Source organism: Narcine bancroftii, chromosome 14 (assembly GCF_036971445.1).
Source record: "Narcine bancroftii isolate sNarBan1 chromosome 14, sNarBan1.hap1, whole genome shotgun sequence".
NCBI classification, from domain to species: Eukaryota; Metazoa; Chordata; class Chondrichthyes; order Torpediniformes; family Narcinidae; genus Narcine; species Narcine bancroftii.
The window spans coordinates 36280897-36298632 of NC_091482.1; the positions used below are offsets into that span (position 1 = coordinate 36280897).

The 17736-nt window shown below is 43.3% G+C and overlaps 1 pseudogene; it reads left to right on the forward strand.

The window, feature by feature from the left end:
* LOC138749326 (cytochrome P450 2D15-like) overlaps positions 1–17736 on the forward strand; it is a 77795-nt pseudogene that overhangs the window by 26013 nt on the left and 34046 nt on the right.

The window sequence follows — 17736 nt, forward strand, 5'->3', positions numbered from 1 at the left end:
CTGCATCTCACACCTTTTATAGCTCTTTAGTTTGTGTTCGCTCCTCTCTCTCTCCCTCACTTTCTCTTTCTCTCTTTCTCTGTAAACCTCTCTTCAACCAATTGTCTTTCTTTTCCTTTTTTGATGGTTCTAATGAATGAATTATCCAAATAACCCAATAGGTTTAAACCAGTGGTTTTCAAATTTTTCTCTTTCCACTCACATCCCCTCTAAGTAATCCCTGTGCTATTGGTGCTCTGAGATTGGTAAGGGATTGCTGAAGGTGGGATGTGGGTGGAAAGAAAAAGTTGGAAAATCACTATTATAATTGTACCTAATTGACTCCTTATGTGCATGGTTTGATAACTCCTAAGAAATAGGCCAATGACATTTTTCTCAAGCAAAATATTTCAGTAATAATTGGGTATAGAGGAGTGATTCTCAACCTTCCTTTCCCACAGCGTGGGGCCTGGGTAAAGAGTTTGTGAAATGATGCACCAGACATCAAAGAAAGTCTTGATTGCGGCCCTTGTGTTTATGGGAGTGTGGGACTGGGAACACTGTGATAAAGGAATTGTGGGACTGGGAACATGATGTGTTAAAGAGGAGTGGGAATGGCCCCTCTATCAGTGGGAACCAGACTTGGGAGCCAGATGCCAAAACATCAGATATCCAGAAGAGTCTCTTTGAAGATTATTGTGTCTGGCTTCACAACGACCCCTTCTCTCCCTGCCTCGATGCTGTTTCTGTGAAATGAACCCTTTCTTATATTCTATGAAGAAAACTCCAGGAATTGAGGAGAGTTTTTATTTCCAAACGCTGTCTTTGTTGCAGTGGATGAATACATTCCCCTTCCTACATCATCTCCCGGGTCCACAAAATAAAATATTCAAAAATCAGAATAAAACCATTCAGTTTATTCAAGAAATAATCACATGTCACAAAGAATCCTGTGATCCACCTCAGGGACTTCATTGATGTTTACATAAGCCAACAGGAGAAGGTATGTGATGATTACTGGAGCATCCTGGTGCATTGTGGGCTTGTTCTTCCCATCATGTTGTCTTGGTACCAGGGAAGGGGAGGGAATTACAGCATCCTGTGTTCAGTATTGTTTGTCTATCCTTGCCAGCAAGGCCAGATCTCGTGAACAAAACACCAGATGCATTCTCACCACTGCCTGGTGAGTCTCTCCACATCTTCTGATGATGCCTCTGCCTTTCGAATTACTTGGTGCATCCACATGTTAACTTACAGTGATTCAACATAAGAGTTTTACAGCACAGACAGAGGCCCTTCAGCCCACTTGTCCCATGCTGACCCTTGTCCTTATCCTTGCCCCATATCACTGTGTTTGGACAATAACTATACACACACACCATGTTCATTCTCAACACCCCTTTTCAAATGGAAGTAAAACACAGAATTCTGTCGACACCTTCGCTGAAGTAACTACAGGCCTTTCATGTGAAGCAACACTTCAGAGGACTGAAGTGGTCCAGAGGACTGTTTTACTGCATCCAGTGCTCCCTTTGTGGCATTCTCTTCATTGGAGAGATTGATCGCAGACTGGGAGATCACTTCGCTGAGGACATCCTCTCCGTTCGCAACAACAGTGACCTCCAAGTGGCCAACTATTTCAATTCCAGGTCACGCTCCCGTGCTCACTTTTCTGTCCACGGCATTATGTACTGTCCCACACTATCCACCCGAAGATTGGAGAAACAACACTTTATTTTCCGTTTGGGTACCCTCCAGCCAGATGGCATGAACCTTGACTTCACTGCTTTCCATTAAACCTGATCACCATTTCCTCCCCCTCCCTATTTCTTGCTTTTCTAGTTCTTTCACCTACACAGACCTGTCTACCCCCATCTCAACCGTGCTACTGTCCCCTCCCTCCCATTTCCACCTATTATCTCCAGCCCTGCCACCCCTTTCTCCCAACCACTTTTATTTTCACGCTTAGCACCATATTCCCATACTTTGATGAAAAGCTCAAGCCGTAAATGTCAGTTCAGTATCTCTGCCTTTGCTACATCAGTCACACTGTTTAACCTGCTGAGTTTCTCCATATAACCACATAACCATATAACCACTTACAGCACAGAACAGGCCAGTTCGGCCCTACTAGTCCATGCCATAGCAAATCCCCACCCTCCTAGTCCCACTGACCAGCACCCGGTCCATACCCCTCTAGTCCCCTCCTATCCATGTAACGATCCAGACTTTCCTTAAATGTAACCAATGATCCCGCCTCGACCACGTCTGCCGGAAGCTCATTCCACATCCCCACCACCCTCTGCGTGAAGAAATTTCCCCTCATGTTCCCCTTATAATTTTCAGCCTTCAATCTTAAACCATGTCCTCTAGTTTGAATCTCCCCCTTTCTTAATTGAAAAAGCCCATCCACATTTACTCTGTCCCTTTTAAAATCTTAAACACCTCTATCAAGTCCCCCCTCAATCTTCTACACTCCAGAGAAAAAAGCCCTAGTCTGCACAACCTTTCCCTGTAACTCAAACCTTTAAATCCTGTCAACATTCTCGTGAACCTTCTCTGCACTCTCTCTATTTTGTTTATATCTTTCCTATAATTTGGTGACCAAAACTACACAGTACTCCAAATTTGGCCTCACCAATGCCTTGTACAATTTCATCATAATCTCCCTACTCTTGAATTCAATACTCCGATTTATGAAGGCAAACATTCCAAATGCCTTCTTCACCACACCATCTACCTTAGTATCAGCCTTGAGGGTACTATTTACCATAACTCCTAAATCCCTTTGTTGCTCTGCACTCCTCAATTGTCTACTATTCAATGTATATGACCTATTTAAATTTGCCTTTCCAAAATGTAGCACCTCACATTTATCTGTATTAAATTCCATCAGCCATTTCTCAGCCCACACCTCCAGCCTTCCTAAATCACCTTTTAATCTACGGTAATCTACCTCACTGTACACTGTCATCCGCAAACTTGCATATCCAATTCTCCACCCCCACATCCAGATCGTTAATATATAAAACAAACAATAGTGAACCCAGGACCGAACCCTGAGGAACTCCACTAGTCACCGGCCTCCAATTGGACAAACAATTTTCTACCACTACTCTCTGACACCTCCCATCCACCCACTGCTGAATCCATTTCACTACCTCTTTTTTTATACCTAATGCCTCCACCTTTTTTCCTAACCTCCTGTGGGGAACTTTGTCAAAAGCTTTACTAAAGTCCAAATAGACCACATCCACAGCTTTCCCTTCATCAACCTTTTTTGTAACCCCCTCGAAGAACTCAATCAGGTTTGTCAAGCATGATCTACCCCTGACAAAACCATGCTGATTCCTCCCTAGCAATCCCTGTACCTCCAAAAATTTGTAAATAACATCCCTCAGAACACTTTCCATCAACTTGCCCACCACAGACGTCAGACTTACAGGCCTATAATTCCCAAGTTTGCATTTGGACCCTTTCTTAAACAGAGGAACCACATGCGCCACCCTCCAATCCTTTGGCACCATCCCCGTGGCCAGTGACATCCTAAATATCTCTGTTAATGGCCCCACTAACTGTCCACTAGCCTCCCTGAGTGTTCAAGGGAATATTTTGTCCGGTCTGGGAGATTTATCCACCTTTATCTTTTTTAACACAGCCATCACTACCTCCTCGGTTATCCTTATATGCTTCATGACCTCCCCATTATTTTTCTTTACTTCAACTGGTTCAACATTTTTTTCCCTAGTGAATACCGAGGCAAATAAATCATTCAAAATTTCCACCATTTCCTCTGACTTCTCACTCAGCCTACCCTCGCTATCTACAAGGGGTCCAATTTTATCTCTCACTAATCTTTTACTTTTAATGGAGAAACCCTTTGGATTTATTTTTACTCTGTCAGCCAAAGCCTCTTCATGCCTTTTTTTGGCCTTTCTAATTTCTTTCTTAAGATTCCTTCTACACTCCTTGTAGTCCTCCTTCAACTTCTCAGCTCCCTGCTCTTTATACCTCTTGTACACCTCCCTTTTTCTCCTAACCAAATTTCCAATATTCCTCGAAAACCAAGCCTCCCTATGACTTCCAGCCTTTCCTTTGATCCACACTGGGACATAACTACTCTGTACCCTCAAAATTTCTTTATTGAATATCCTCCATTTTTCATTAACATCCTTACCTGAAAATATCCTGTCCCACTTAATGCTCCCCAAATCCCTTCTTATACCTTCGAAATTTGCTCTTTTCCAATCCAGAACCTCAACTTTAGGCCTCTCCTTGCTCTTCCCTAAAACTACCCTAAAACTAACAGAATTATGATCACTAGACCCAATTGGTTCTCCAACATTAATGTCCGCTACCTGACCTAGCTCATTCCCTAACAGGAGATCCAGTATTACACCGTCCCGAGTCGGTTCTTCTACTAACTGATTTAGAAAACAATCCTAAACACATTTAACAAACTCCAGCCCATCCAGCCCTCTAACCATATGGGTATCCCAATCAATGTGTGGGAAGTTAAAATCTCCCATGATCACTACCTTATGATTTTCACACATATACGTTATCTCCCTACAAATTTGTTCCTCTAATTTTCTTGGCCTATTTGGTGATCTGTAATACACCCCTATTAGCACCCTCTTGCATCCTCCACCCCTCAATTCCACCCAAACAGCCTCACTGGTCGATCCCTCCATACCATCCTGCCAACTCACGGCAGTAATGTCCTCCTTAACAAGCAGAGCAACTCCTCCTCCTTTTTTACCCCCTAATCTATCACATCTAAAACAAATGTATCCTGGAATATTAAGTTGCCAGTCCTGCCCCTCCTGTAGCCAGTCTCACTAATTGCCACAATATCGTGACCCCAAGTATCTATTCATGCTCTCAGCTTATCTACCTTGTTCACTATGCTTCTTGCATTAAAATATATGCATCTCAGAGAATGACCCTCACATATATTCTCTTTTTTACCTTCTACCCTAATCTCCATCGTACCTTTGTTATCTTTTTTATTCCTATCTAGGTGGCCATACTCCCTGGACACTGCTCTCACACTGTTCCCCACCTCCCTGCCAAACTAGTTTAAACCTTCCCCCGCAGCTCCATCAAATCTGCTTGCCAGCACATTGGTCCCCTCCAGTTCAAGTGGAGTCCGTCCCTCTTGTACAGGTCTGACCTTCCCCAGAAGAGATCCCAATGATCCAGAAATCTTATCCCTTGCCCCCTGCATCATCTCTTTAGCCAAGCATTCATCCTCCAATTTCTACTCTCACTAGCTCGTGGCACCGGCAGCAATCCAGAGATTACTACCTTGGAGGTCCTGTTTTTTAACTTCCTACCTAATTCTACATAATCCTGTTTCAGGACCTCATCCCCACTTCTAACTAAGTCATTGGTCCCCACATGGACCACGACTTCTGGCTGTTCTCCTTCCCCTTGCAGAATGCTATGTACTCGATCAGAGATATCCCTGACCCTGGCACCAGGGAGGCAAAATACCAACCTGGATCCCTGATCTCGTCCCACAAACCTTCTATCTGTCCCTCTGACTAATGAGTCCCCAACTACAAGAATCCTATTCTTATCCTTCTTTCCTTTCTGAACCTCAGGGGCAGCCCCTGTGCCAGATACCTGACCCCCACGACTCGTCCCTGATAGGCTGTTCCCCCCAGCAGTATCCAAAGCCGAATACATGTTGCTGAGGGGCACTTCCACAGGGGTACTCTGCACTGGCGCTCTCCCTCCTTTCCTCACAGTAACCCAATTCCCTGACTCCTGCCTTCTAGGGGTGACTGTCTCCCTGTAACTCCTCTCTATCACTGCCTCTGCTTCCCTTATGATCCTCAGTTGCAGCTCAAGCTCCCTAACACGGTCACTCATTATATGCAATTGGATGCACCTTTTGCAGGTGTAGTCATCAGGAACAGCTGTGCAGTCTCTGACTTCCCACATGTTGTGTTTCTATCCCTTTTCAATCCCTCATCTGTCTGTTTATCCATTAATGTGCATTTTCCTCAAATTCCATCTGCCATCTCCCCACCCTTTCTTTGAGCCTATCTATATCCTCCTGCCGCCTCCTTGTCAAACACTGTAAAAGCCATGGTTCCACATGGATCTTCAGTCATGTGGAGACAGATGAAGCTGGGGTTCTTCTCCTTAGAGTGGAGAAGACTGCAAAAAAATTTGTCTGCATATTCTAAGTGTTCAGAAGTTTTGGACACATTATTGTAAGTCCTGGGTGTGAGAAGCCACATCAGATGAGTGACAAAGAGGCCAATCAGTGTTTAATACATAGGAGCCCAGGATGCATTAGGTCCAGGAATACTGGAATAGATTGAATAAGAGCTTGCAGAAGGAATACAAGGACAAATATTTGGTGAAACATTTTCAAGGCTCTGGGAAATGAATAGGAGAGTGGGACAAGATGGACAATTCATTCATGGGACAGTCACGGCCCACAAGGAGCATGTTTGGCTCATTAAGCCTGTACAGCTGATTCCAAAGACATCCCTACAGTATTGTTTCCTCTTCTTCCTGTTGCCCTTAATGCCTGGGGTCCTCAAGTTTCCATCTGAGTTGCTTTCAATGTGCCCGATTCATGTTCCATCCAACAACCATCGGCAGCGGGTATTTACCAGGTCAAGGTATTCCTCGCATCCCCTCCCATGTAATTTTGCTCCCACTGCCCACTGTTCCTCAGAATTGTCTCTGTTCCTTTCTTTCCATTTAACTGTCATTCCGCACACTCACCAGCCTTCATGTGAAAAACATGGCCCTCCGATCCCCCGTAAATCTTCTCACTTTAAACTTATGTCTACTGGTTTTAAACAGCCCGCCCTGAGGAAAAGACTGCACTTTTTACATTGTCTATTATTTGCTAATGTTATAACCCTCTATACGAACACCCCTCTGGCTCCTGCACCCCTCCAGGACAACCCCTTCCTTTCCCATGTCTACTTGTAAATCAAGCCTTCCACTCCTGCTGAATGTTGTCCAGAATTAAATGCTTAACTCCAGCTGTCAGCTGGTGCATGGCAGTGTTTCAAGGCACTTTTAAAGCAGGATGTTCCTATAATCGATTTTGGATTCTTGTCATGACTCTCGTTTTCCCAACTGGAATTTAGATGAAACACGTCCCCAACACAAGTTTCCTGGAGACCAAGATCATTGGGACAGTAATTGGCCTGTTTGCAGCAGGTACAGAGACCAGCTCCACCACCCTCTGCTGGGCCTTGCTCTTCATGGTGCTCCATCCAGATGTGCAGTGTAAGTGCAGCAACTTTGTCGGGCCCATGATCAAGGGTGCACTGGGTGGGGGAGGGGCGGGGGGTGTGGGTATGGAATGTGTGGAGAGGGAGTACAACAGGGGGAAGGAGGGTACGAGGAAGAGTTGAGCTCAGGGGTTAGAGCACTGGTCCTGTAAAGCAGGGTAACGAGTTTGTTCCTTGCTGGGGCCTCATTTCTGTGAGGGGCGCTTGACAAAGTGGTGACTCTGTCTTCATTATGGTCGATAAAGTTAGAGAATTTCATGTATGTTACATTCGAAATGTAGTATTTTGTGACAATGATGGAACCTTTATCTTTACACTCAAGTGGTGTTCCAGTTAATTTTCTCCCTGTGTCCACATGGGTTTCAAGTTTAAACACAACCAGTCAAAACAGCATTTCTTGGGACGCTGGTGCGTAATGTCCAGCCCATAATAATCCCACGTAGATGTCATGGTTACAGGATACTCTTCATAAATCTCACAGCCTTTGGGAAGAAGGTAGTTCCCAACATGGCAACCCTGATTTTGATGCTCCTGGACCCCCATCATGATTCAATGATCCTGTGTGATGGATGGAAAGTGTCCTCTAATTCTGAGCCCTATTTAAGCCACATCCCGCAGCCTTTCAGTGTCCTCCCAAATTCCAAACATGTACGGTGTGGGAAGGTTAATTGGTCATGTGAGAAACAGAAGGACCTTCACAGAAATTGCTCGAGACAAAAATTGAGAACAAAGAACATTTATTATATGTGAGAGATGAGTAAAACTAACATGAAAATATGAAAGATGAAGAAAACTAGTATGGATATATGTGTAATGAATAAAGCCAGTATGAATAGGATAAGGATAGATAATAGAATGTAGGAAGTAAAGTTAGTCTGAATAAGATAAGGGTCTTCTAGCCTTTTAGACAGAATTAGCAAGTTCTGCATATAAGAAGTTAGTAAGCCCTGAGAGTCAGGAAGGTGTGAATAAGGACAATGACATGATGGGACACCGACAGGATACCCCCTGGTCCTCCAAGTTCACAAAAACAGCACGTAGGCAGACAGGATTGCCTAATGCCAAACTCATCCAGGAGGCAGAAGAATGTAGGGGGGAGGGTACTTCTATACTGAAATAAACTGTATAAAAGTTGGGTGAGCCCCAGTGTATGTGTGTATTCCCAGGGTAAGGGGAAAGCACCCAACTTTGCATTGTTGTATAATAAATGTTCTTTGTTCTCAATTTTTGTCTCGAGCAATTTCTGTGAAGGTACTTCTGTTTCTAACAAATGGGGACTCGTCCGGGATCCCACTCCCTCCACTGACAGAGTGCCCGACGACGAGGGAAGGTGCACCCCGGCTGATTCAGCTGGACTCACGGACAGCGGGTGACTGGTCAGCGGATGAAACGAGTAATATCCGAGAAGAGGCATTGAGAACAAATGACGGGAGGACGTTAAGGAAGCACACTAGGAATAGCTACTAGATCCCGGTAAGAGGAATTTTACTTACCTGTTAGTATGGGAGGTGTGAGTAGCAAGGGAAATAGTCCTAAGGAAGGATGGGACGATCAGATAACTAAGTAAAGTCCGTTAGGATTAATGCTATCTGATTGGGGTGCGGGGAAAACCCGTGGGAAAGACAAACAGACCATGGTCAGGTATTGCTGTCTGGAATGGGTTAAAAAAACCCAATAAAAGGGAATTCGGTATATTGGCCAAAGTTCGGATCCGATGAGGACTGGATGTGTCAGGCATTGAACATCTGGCTCTATCAAAATCAAAGAGATAATATTGAGTGCAGAGAATATGCAGCCTAGCCTGCTGGCTCAGTGGATCGGTTGATCAACTGGTTTTGAATGAAAAGGAATGTGAGGACAAGAAGGATGAGGAACCTTTTGTCCCTGAAACACAAGGATGGGATGTGTTACATTCCCTTCCTGCACCTTATGCTCCTCCTATGCCGGCTTTCCCCTCTCTCCTATGCTCTACCCTTCTTCACCTTCCCCTCCTCCCCCACATCTAAAGAAAGGAGAAGAAAGTAGGGGTGGTATGATGACCTATTCACAAAGTACTAGATTACCACCTCAATTGAGAAGAGAGGGAGGAGACTTTGATTCAAAACAGTGTGAGACCCTCCAGGAGGGAAGGGCAGAACCCTTTGATTCATGTCCCGGAGAGCAGGAATCTAGACATTACAAAGGAGAGGATAAGCCAGAAATTAACTGGATGAGACCTTTACGGGAAGTTCCCATGGGAGGGGGTCTCGGTTTTGTAAATGTGCCCCTGACTAATACGGAGGTGCGTAATTTTAAGAGAGAATGCCCAATAAACAGAAAGGAAAGGCTAAGATTTTGATGCAGGCAGTCAAGGAAGTCGTGGAGGGACAGCTCCTGGACATTGGGAGGAGCTCTGGGAGTGGGAGAGTAGAGACCAGAGCAGGGGCATGGGTAGAGGGGAATTCCGGGGATGACGACTGTTCCCGTGACCTCGTGGTAATCCCGGTAGGAATTGGGAAACAGGAGCATTAGTTTGGTACCATTGTAAAAGGAGGGACATTTTAAGAGAGAATGCCCAATCCGAGCCAGGGAGACGCGATCTTACACACTGATGTGTTGGAATATAGGGGTTAATTAATCGTAGAAAATATGTAGAATATATGCTTACGTACTATTCAGTTTGTATACATGAATTCAGTACTATGTAACAATTAAATATTTACCTCATGGTGAAGGGAAAGAGTAATGTAAGTAAGGGGCAGCCACAGTATGTAGCAAAGTTGGCTGATTACAGTAGGTTCAGAATTGCCTGCTCCCAAAATACAAAAGAGAGGATATGTATGAAACAATTTAGTAGGAATGTTAAGGCAAAAGGAGGTGTTGATTAGCATAAACAAAAAGAATCCTGACAGAGACTGTCAGAAACAAAGAGAATGGAATCAGTAAGAAGCTAAGACAGAAGGAGGTGTTTAGTAGAACAGAAGAATATGGCCAGATGAGAACAAAGAAATAATTAGAAATATCTGGGGTATGAATTGATTTCTGATCAAAACAACAGGATATTCTGACCTTGAGGATTAAGATGGGAGCTCTACACCCCAGATAACTACAGAGCAGGAAATTACTTGTGATAAATCTTATGCAAGAAATCTAGCAAAGGAAGCCAACTTTTGTTCTGTATGATAAGGTTGAGCTATATAAACTGTAGAGACTGGACAGTAGAGGTCAGTCTTGGGGAATAACTCACTGTGCAGGTGACCTATGAACTAATGACTGAACCAGAGCTCTGTTAAGCTTTATTCTTATGCTGTGTAATAAACTGATTCTCCTATCACTTCATTTAACAAACACGCTGGACTCAGACGACACATAGACTAAATTAAGGGTAGGGTAAAGCCAGAGTCCGACAGATGGAAGCAGATTATGAATAGGGGGGGTCACGGTTCTCAGTCACGGAGAACCATTGATAAATTTAAGCATAGGACCCCACAGTGACAAGATTACCTTTTTAGTAGATTCTGGGGCAGCCCGGTCTAGTATTTTACAACCACCCGAGGGTGTTAAGATAGAGGGGACAGTGATGATTTTGAGAGTAGGAGGAAGAGATTTTATGGTCCCTGTATTAAGGGATGTAAGAATACAAATGGGAGAAAAGATAATAACAGAGGATATTTTACTAGTTCCCCAAGCTGGAGTTTGTTTGTTAGGATGAGATTTACAGGACCAATTGGCTATCGGCACCAGACCACAGGAATCGGGTATCGGGGTTCAATTGTATGCATAAAGCGAGGAAGATCGGGAACTAATAAATCCTGGAGTATGGGCAGAAAGAGGCAATAGAGGAGTGTTAGATATTCCTCCCCTGCAAGTTACTTTAAAAGATCCTGAGCAAGTAATTAGACGAAAACAGTACCCAATTCCTATGGCTGGCCGATAGGGACTGCAGCCAGTAATTGACCAGTTGGTGAAAGATGGTATACTCGAACCTTGTATGTCACCTTTTAATACCCCAATTTTACCTGTCCAAAAACCAGACGGTACCTATCGATTAGTGCAGGACTTGAGGGAGCTGAACAAAATTATTCTCACCCGTCACCCAGTTGTACCTAATCCCTATACAATAATGGGTAAAATCAATCCCCATAGTAAATGGTTTAGTGTGATTGACCTCAAAGATGCTTTCTGGACCTGTCCGTTAGCAACGGAGAGCAGAGACATGTTTGCCTTTGAATGGGAAAATCCTTTTACTGGACGCAAGAATCAATACCGGTGGACGGTCCTTCCCCAGGGCTTTACAGAATCACCAAATTTATTCGGCCAGGTCTTAGAACAAATACTAGATGAGGCTCCTCGGAGAGAGAATTGCCAGTTGATACAATATGTTGATGATTTGTTAATTACGGAAAAAACGTACGAATTAGTTAAACAGTATACTGTTGAACTTTTGAATTTTCTGGAGAATAAGGTTCTCAGGGTGAGCAAATCCAAATTACAATTTGTTCAATCAGAAGTTAAATACAGGTCATCTGGTAAGTCAGGGAACTAGGAAAATAAGTCCAGGGAGGATACGTGGTATTCTACAGATCCCCCCTCCAAAGAATGCCCAAGAACTTAGGAAATTCCTTGGTTTAGTGGGATACTGTAGAATCTGGATTGAAAATTATTCTAGCCTCGTCAGATTTCTCTATGATAAACTCATGATTCTAGGGGGCGAAGATTTTCCCAATCTATGTGGAAGTTAAAATCCCCCATGACTACTGCTGTATCATTATTACATGCCTCACTTATCTCTCTATTTATTTCCGGTGCCACAAAACTATTGTTATTTTGTGGGTGATAGATAACACCCACCAATAATTTTTTCCCTTTGTTATTCTTTATCTCTACCCAAATGGACTCAACATTATGCTCTTTAGATCTTGTATCATCCCTCACTATTGCCTGGAGCTCATCTTTGATTAAGAGGGGGGACGTGGCAAGATGACGTAGAGTCTAGACGTGTAATCTCGACCTCTCTGGCCAGACTTTTAAGAACCTGTTTTTAACTCTTTGTTTTCAGGTTTAAATTTTTTAAAACTTAGTTTAAAGTATCAAGGAATTGTTATGGCTATTAATGGTAAAAAGATTAAACCTCAAGTACAGAAGAAACTACATTTTCGGAGTGTTGAAGATTTAGAGCCTGAACAGTCTGCTACAACTTCAGGTTGGCTTTCTTTCAAGCCTAAACCACAGAGATTGCCTGTGGGAGCTGCAAAAGTGACTACTACTCACCAGGAGAAGGACATCGCTGGAATTACCCATTCTCAGGAGGAAGGTGCGTGTGCCCCTGATGTGGATCCTGATTCTGGAAGCCTGCCGACTTTAACGGAGGGGGCAAGTAAGAAGAAGTCTCCATTGCTTGAAATACCCCAGGATATACTCCAATCTGAATATTTTGGTATTTTTTGTGAGTTTTTGAAGCAACAACGGGTTGTGGGGGAGAACAGCGTCGGGCCCCTGAGGAAGTCAGGGTGCAGTCGCTGGGAGTCCAGACCCTCAGTAAAACTATTAATGTGCCTGTTGTTGAGAGACAGCAGGAGCTGCAGTTACCTGGTTCTGCCACTACGCAAGAGAAAGCAGGGGTGAGCTTTTCTGAATTACAATGTAAACAGCTAAGTCTTATCATTCAGCCTATGCTGAATGAAATGTCTCAGAGGCTCAGTTTGGAACTGGATACAGTTAAAATACGTGTGGAAGCATCTTGTGAGGATTTTAAACAATTTCAGGCTGCTTTTTTGAAATGTCAACAACAAGTGGCTTCGAATACAGAAAAAGTGTTGGAGGTGGAAAAATCCGTTAAAGAGAGGGAGTTAGAGAGGAAAGTAGATTATCTGGAGAATCAAAGAAGAAGGAATAATGTGAAGATTGTTGGTTTGCCAGAAGGTATGGAAGAACAAGATCCTCTTCGTTTTTATACCGAATGGATTCCACAAATACTGGGGCAGGAATTTTTCTCTGGAGGTCTTGTATTGGAAAGAGCTCATAGAGCCTTAAGAAGAAGACCTCTGCCTGGTCAACCACCGAAACCCATGATAATTCGATGTTTGAATTATTTGGACAGAGAAACGATACTTTGTTTAGCAGTGCAAAATGCGAGACAACGACAAGCTCCATTAATGATTCAGAATAGTAGAGTTTTTTTCTATCCTGATTTGAGTCAAGAGGTTATTCAGCGTCGGCGTCGATTTAATACAGTTAAAGAAGTTTTGTGGCGTAAAGGTTATAAGTCTACTTTTCGCTATCCGGCAGTGTTGCAGGTGTTTTGTGGAGACTTTCACTCTTGGTTTTTTGAGAATGAGTGTGAAGCAATGAGTTTTGCTGACTCATTGCCAGATGTAAGAGGACAAAGACATAGCCCACCATTATCTCCTAAAGAAAAATCTGGTTGTTCTGGAAATGGAAGAAAAGGCAGAAATGGGAGAAATGGGAATGGAAAGAGTCCATTTCCTTGAAATGGGGTCGCCGAGTCTGGAATTTCTTGGATGAATAGAAGAACTTTTTTATTTTCTTTTTATGTCATTATGATATCTTGTTGTTATTCTTTGTTTGGCTGGGGAGGGAGAAATTTGCTCTATATTCTACTATTCATCAGCCACTGGTGGGTGATCCACACCCAACTTTTGTTTAGGGATTACTACCTTTTGGTAGTTTTTTTTTGGGGGGGGGTTCTTTTTATCTTTTTTTAATTTTTATTTTATTTAGACTTTAATTTGTGGTTTCTTTTTCTCCTATTGGAGGGCCTATTTACGTTGATCTGAGTCTTTATATATTGATATTATTCATTTTTAGTAATATTAGTGGATATGTCAAAGTTGAAGTTTGCTACTTTTAATGTTCGGGGTTTAAACAGTCCGATTAAGCATAAGCGTATTTTTATCAAGTTCGATCTTTGGTAAAACATGTTTGGTAGAGATATGAATTTGAGACTTTTGGCATAATGAGATGAAATATTGTTTAATAATGGAAAAAATTACATATGTTTTGCAGATAACTATAGTTTTATTTATTAATAGGTGGTTGTTATATTCAGAATATTAATGTGTGGTGTGGATATCCAGTAACCTCTTCAGCCCTATGCAGAGGGAACATGGTACATTGGTCATGAATTTTTAAAATTCACTTCCTGAACTCCTTGAGATAAACCACAGTATTGCTGTGCTTGGCTACTGCCAGCTGGACGTGCCTCACAAGATCAATCCTACGCACAATCCTTTGCATGCTCCCCATTCATTCCACCAGGACCAGTCAATGAGGCTGGCTACTGCTCCAGTCTATAGTCAATAAAAGCCCATCAGTTTCTGTGGTAATTGATGGTGCATCACTCCTAAATGTAACTGTCAAAAGTCTTTAATACCACCACATCGCTGAAACATTTCATGGAGATAAAATAAAATGAGTGGATTAAACATTTGCTTTACTTTAATAATGGGAGTGCCACTAATTCTGTGGGAGATCAGTGAGGGATGGACAAGGTAGAATGATTTCAGAACTCGAACACTGCATGGGAACTCATTGCTGTTCAATGACTGTGGCCCTGCAGTGTTGTTCCACCTTGTGCCAGGACACTAACCACTCTTGCCCCTTCACTGACAGGTCACCGTGTGTGTTTGGGGGAGCACCTGGCAAAGACTGAGCTCTTCCTCTTCTTCACGTCCATGCTCCAACGCTTCCTGCACGTCTTGTTATACAGGTTTATGTTAGCCTGGTGACACAATGGATCATTATCACCTTTTCAATTTATTTCAAAACTTCAATAAATGTATGAAATCAGTGTATAAATCAATCTATTGGAGTGTACAATTGAAGTGCAATTAAGAATGTGCTGAGATCACTTTTCTGGTCAGAATAAACCTCATTCCAAACATCCAAAAATGAATGTTGAATCTCTGTGTGGAGAGCAAAGTCTTTATTTGATTTGATCACATAGCCCTGTTGTGAAATAAGCAGTGTGGGTATTGCCAGCCATGGAACCACAACAGAGTTCCCAATGACCAGAAAGAGGGCCCCTCTCCTGATGTGAACAATGAGAATCCATTTAACAGCGGAGACAGTGAGTTGAAACAAAGAGTCAGGAAGGGAGCAAAAGCCCTCGATTGAAGTTTGCAACTGGAAAATGCTCTGTCTCGGAAAATGGTGTGAAACATGAACGTCTACAGCGTCGGGGCCTGTGAGCAGGACATGCACTCTGAGTGTGGGCCAGTGGAGCGCACCTCTCTTCACTCTTATCGTCACAATAGGGGGTCCCATAGCGAGAACAGACACTCTCTAGTCCATGTAACAGTGTGTTTTTATTGTGCTGCCTCTCGAAATGTGGCGAGTGTCAGAGACACGGCAGAGACTGCCTGTAGCAGCTCATTGAAGCAATTCACAACCTTCCCATGGCTGTTTCTCCCCACACCCCTCTCCCCCTCCTAGACAAAATGGAAGGGCAGAGGGTGTATCCAATGGGTGAGGAGAATGGGGTCAGAGAGGACAGTCTCAGAATACAAAAAGATCCCTTTAAAGGAGGAATTTATTCACCAAGAGAGGAAATTGTGGAGCCCAAGGCAATCGGGATATTTAAGACACTGGAAGATAAATGCTTGATTAGGATGGGAATTAAGGGTTACAGGGAGAAGACAGGAGAAGAGGCTTGTAAATCAGCCATGGTGGACTCAATGGGCCGAAGAGAATAAATCCACTTTAACGTTTTATGGTCTGTCCATGAACAGAAAAAGGCAGTTAAATTTGTAGGACCACCACCACTTCCACCGTGACTCAAAATGGGTTATGAAATGACCCCTTAATATCACAAAATAGGTAAACTAATCACCTTACTTACTCATTCAACAGGACCTACCAAAACTCAGACGACTGTCTGTGGCACGATCTCTGACATTATAACTTCTGGTCGTTCCCTTCCATGGCCTCCAGCCTCATTGTTTCCTAAACCTGCATTACCTGGTTCTAGCTTCTACCCAAACCCAATTGTTCCAGCAAACCCATCATGTCCATGTGCTCCTGCCCCTCCAAACTGGTCTCCATTTACCTCCATTCCATTTTATACCCCTGGTCCAGTCCCTCCACCCCTACATCCGAGAGACCTCACACGCCTTCAATCACTTCAACAACTTCCAGTTCCTGGAACTTGACCACTTTCTCTTCACTATAGATATCCACTCACTATACCTTTCCACCCCACCCTCCAAAGACCTCAGTCCATCATTTCGTCCTCAACCACAGGCCCAATCAATTCCCATTCACCACCACCCTCCTCTGGTTAACAAAACTTCTCACCTTCAATAATTCATCCCACATTCTCCAAATCAAAGGGGTACCTGTAGGTACCCCCATGGGCCCCAGGTTTGCCTGCCTTTTAGTTGGCTACATGGAGCAATCCGTGCCGCAGGCAGGGCCCCTCAACTGCTCCTCTGGTTCGTTGACAACTACTTTGGTGCTGCCTCATGCACCCACAATGAGCTTGTCAACTTTATCAACTTTGCTTTCAACAGTAGAGGAGAGAACAGGGAAGATTCTCACTCTGGTATGAGACACCCATACCCGAATGGAGAGTCTTGCAAGAGGTAGTGGACATAGCCCAGTACATCAAAGGCTAAACCCTCCCCATCATCAAGAAAATCTAAATGGTTCACTGCCATCAGAGAGCAGCAGCAATCATCAAGAATCCACACCAGCCAGCACATGCTCCATTCTCGCTGCTGCCATCAGGAAAGAGGTATCGGAGCCACAAGACCCGCACCACCAGGTTCAGGAACAGCAGTTACCCCTCCACCATCAGATTCTTCAACGACACACTCAATCAGGGACTCATTTATGGACCCTTACTTTAGACATTATTTATTACTGAATATTTATATTCTGCATTTGCAGAATCAGTTTGTTTAAATTTCTCTTTTTCTTACATTTTTTACTTCGTAGACATTTTTCTTCTTGAGTTTATAGTTATCGGGAGTTATAAACTCTGCCAGACCTGTAGGAAAATGAATCTCAGGGTTGTGTGTGATGTCATTTATTTACTTTGACAATAAATCTCAATTTTAAACAATCTTTATGCAAACACTAAAATGCAAGAAGAATTTCAATGATTAGCCATTTTGATAGAGGGAATGAAGAAAAGAAATATGGAATAAAAATAAAATGAAGGAAAGGCTCAGTTGGTCGGCAGCATCTGTGGGAAGAGAAAGATTTCATGTTTCAAGCACTTCCTCTGAATTGAGAGAAGGATAGATATGGATCATGGGTGGAGATTCTAAATTGCAGAAAGGCCAATTTGGAGGAAATGAGAAAGGATCTAGAATACGTGGATTGGCAGGAATGTGTGAGGTAAGTGGAGGACCTTCGAAGGTGAAATTTTGAGAGTCCAACGTCTGTATGTTCCTGTCAGGATGAAAAGCAAAGTTAGCAGCCAAAGGGATCCTTGGTTTTCTAGGGATAATGGGGATCAGGTTCAGAAGGAGAGAGAGGTGTA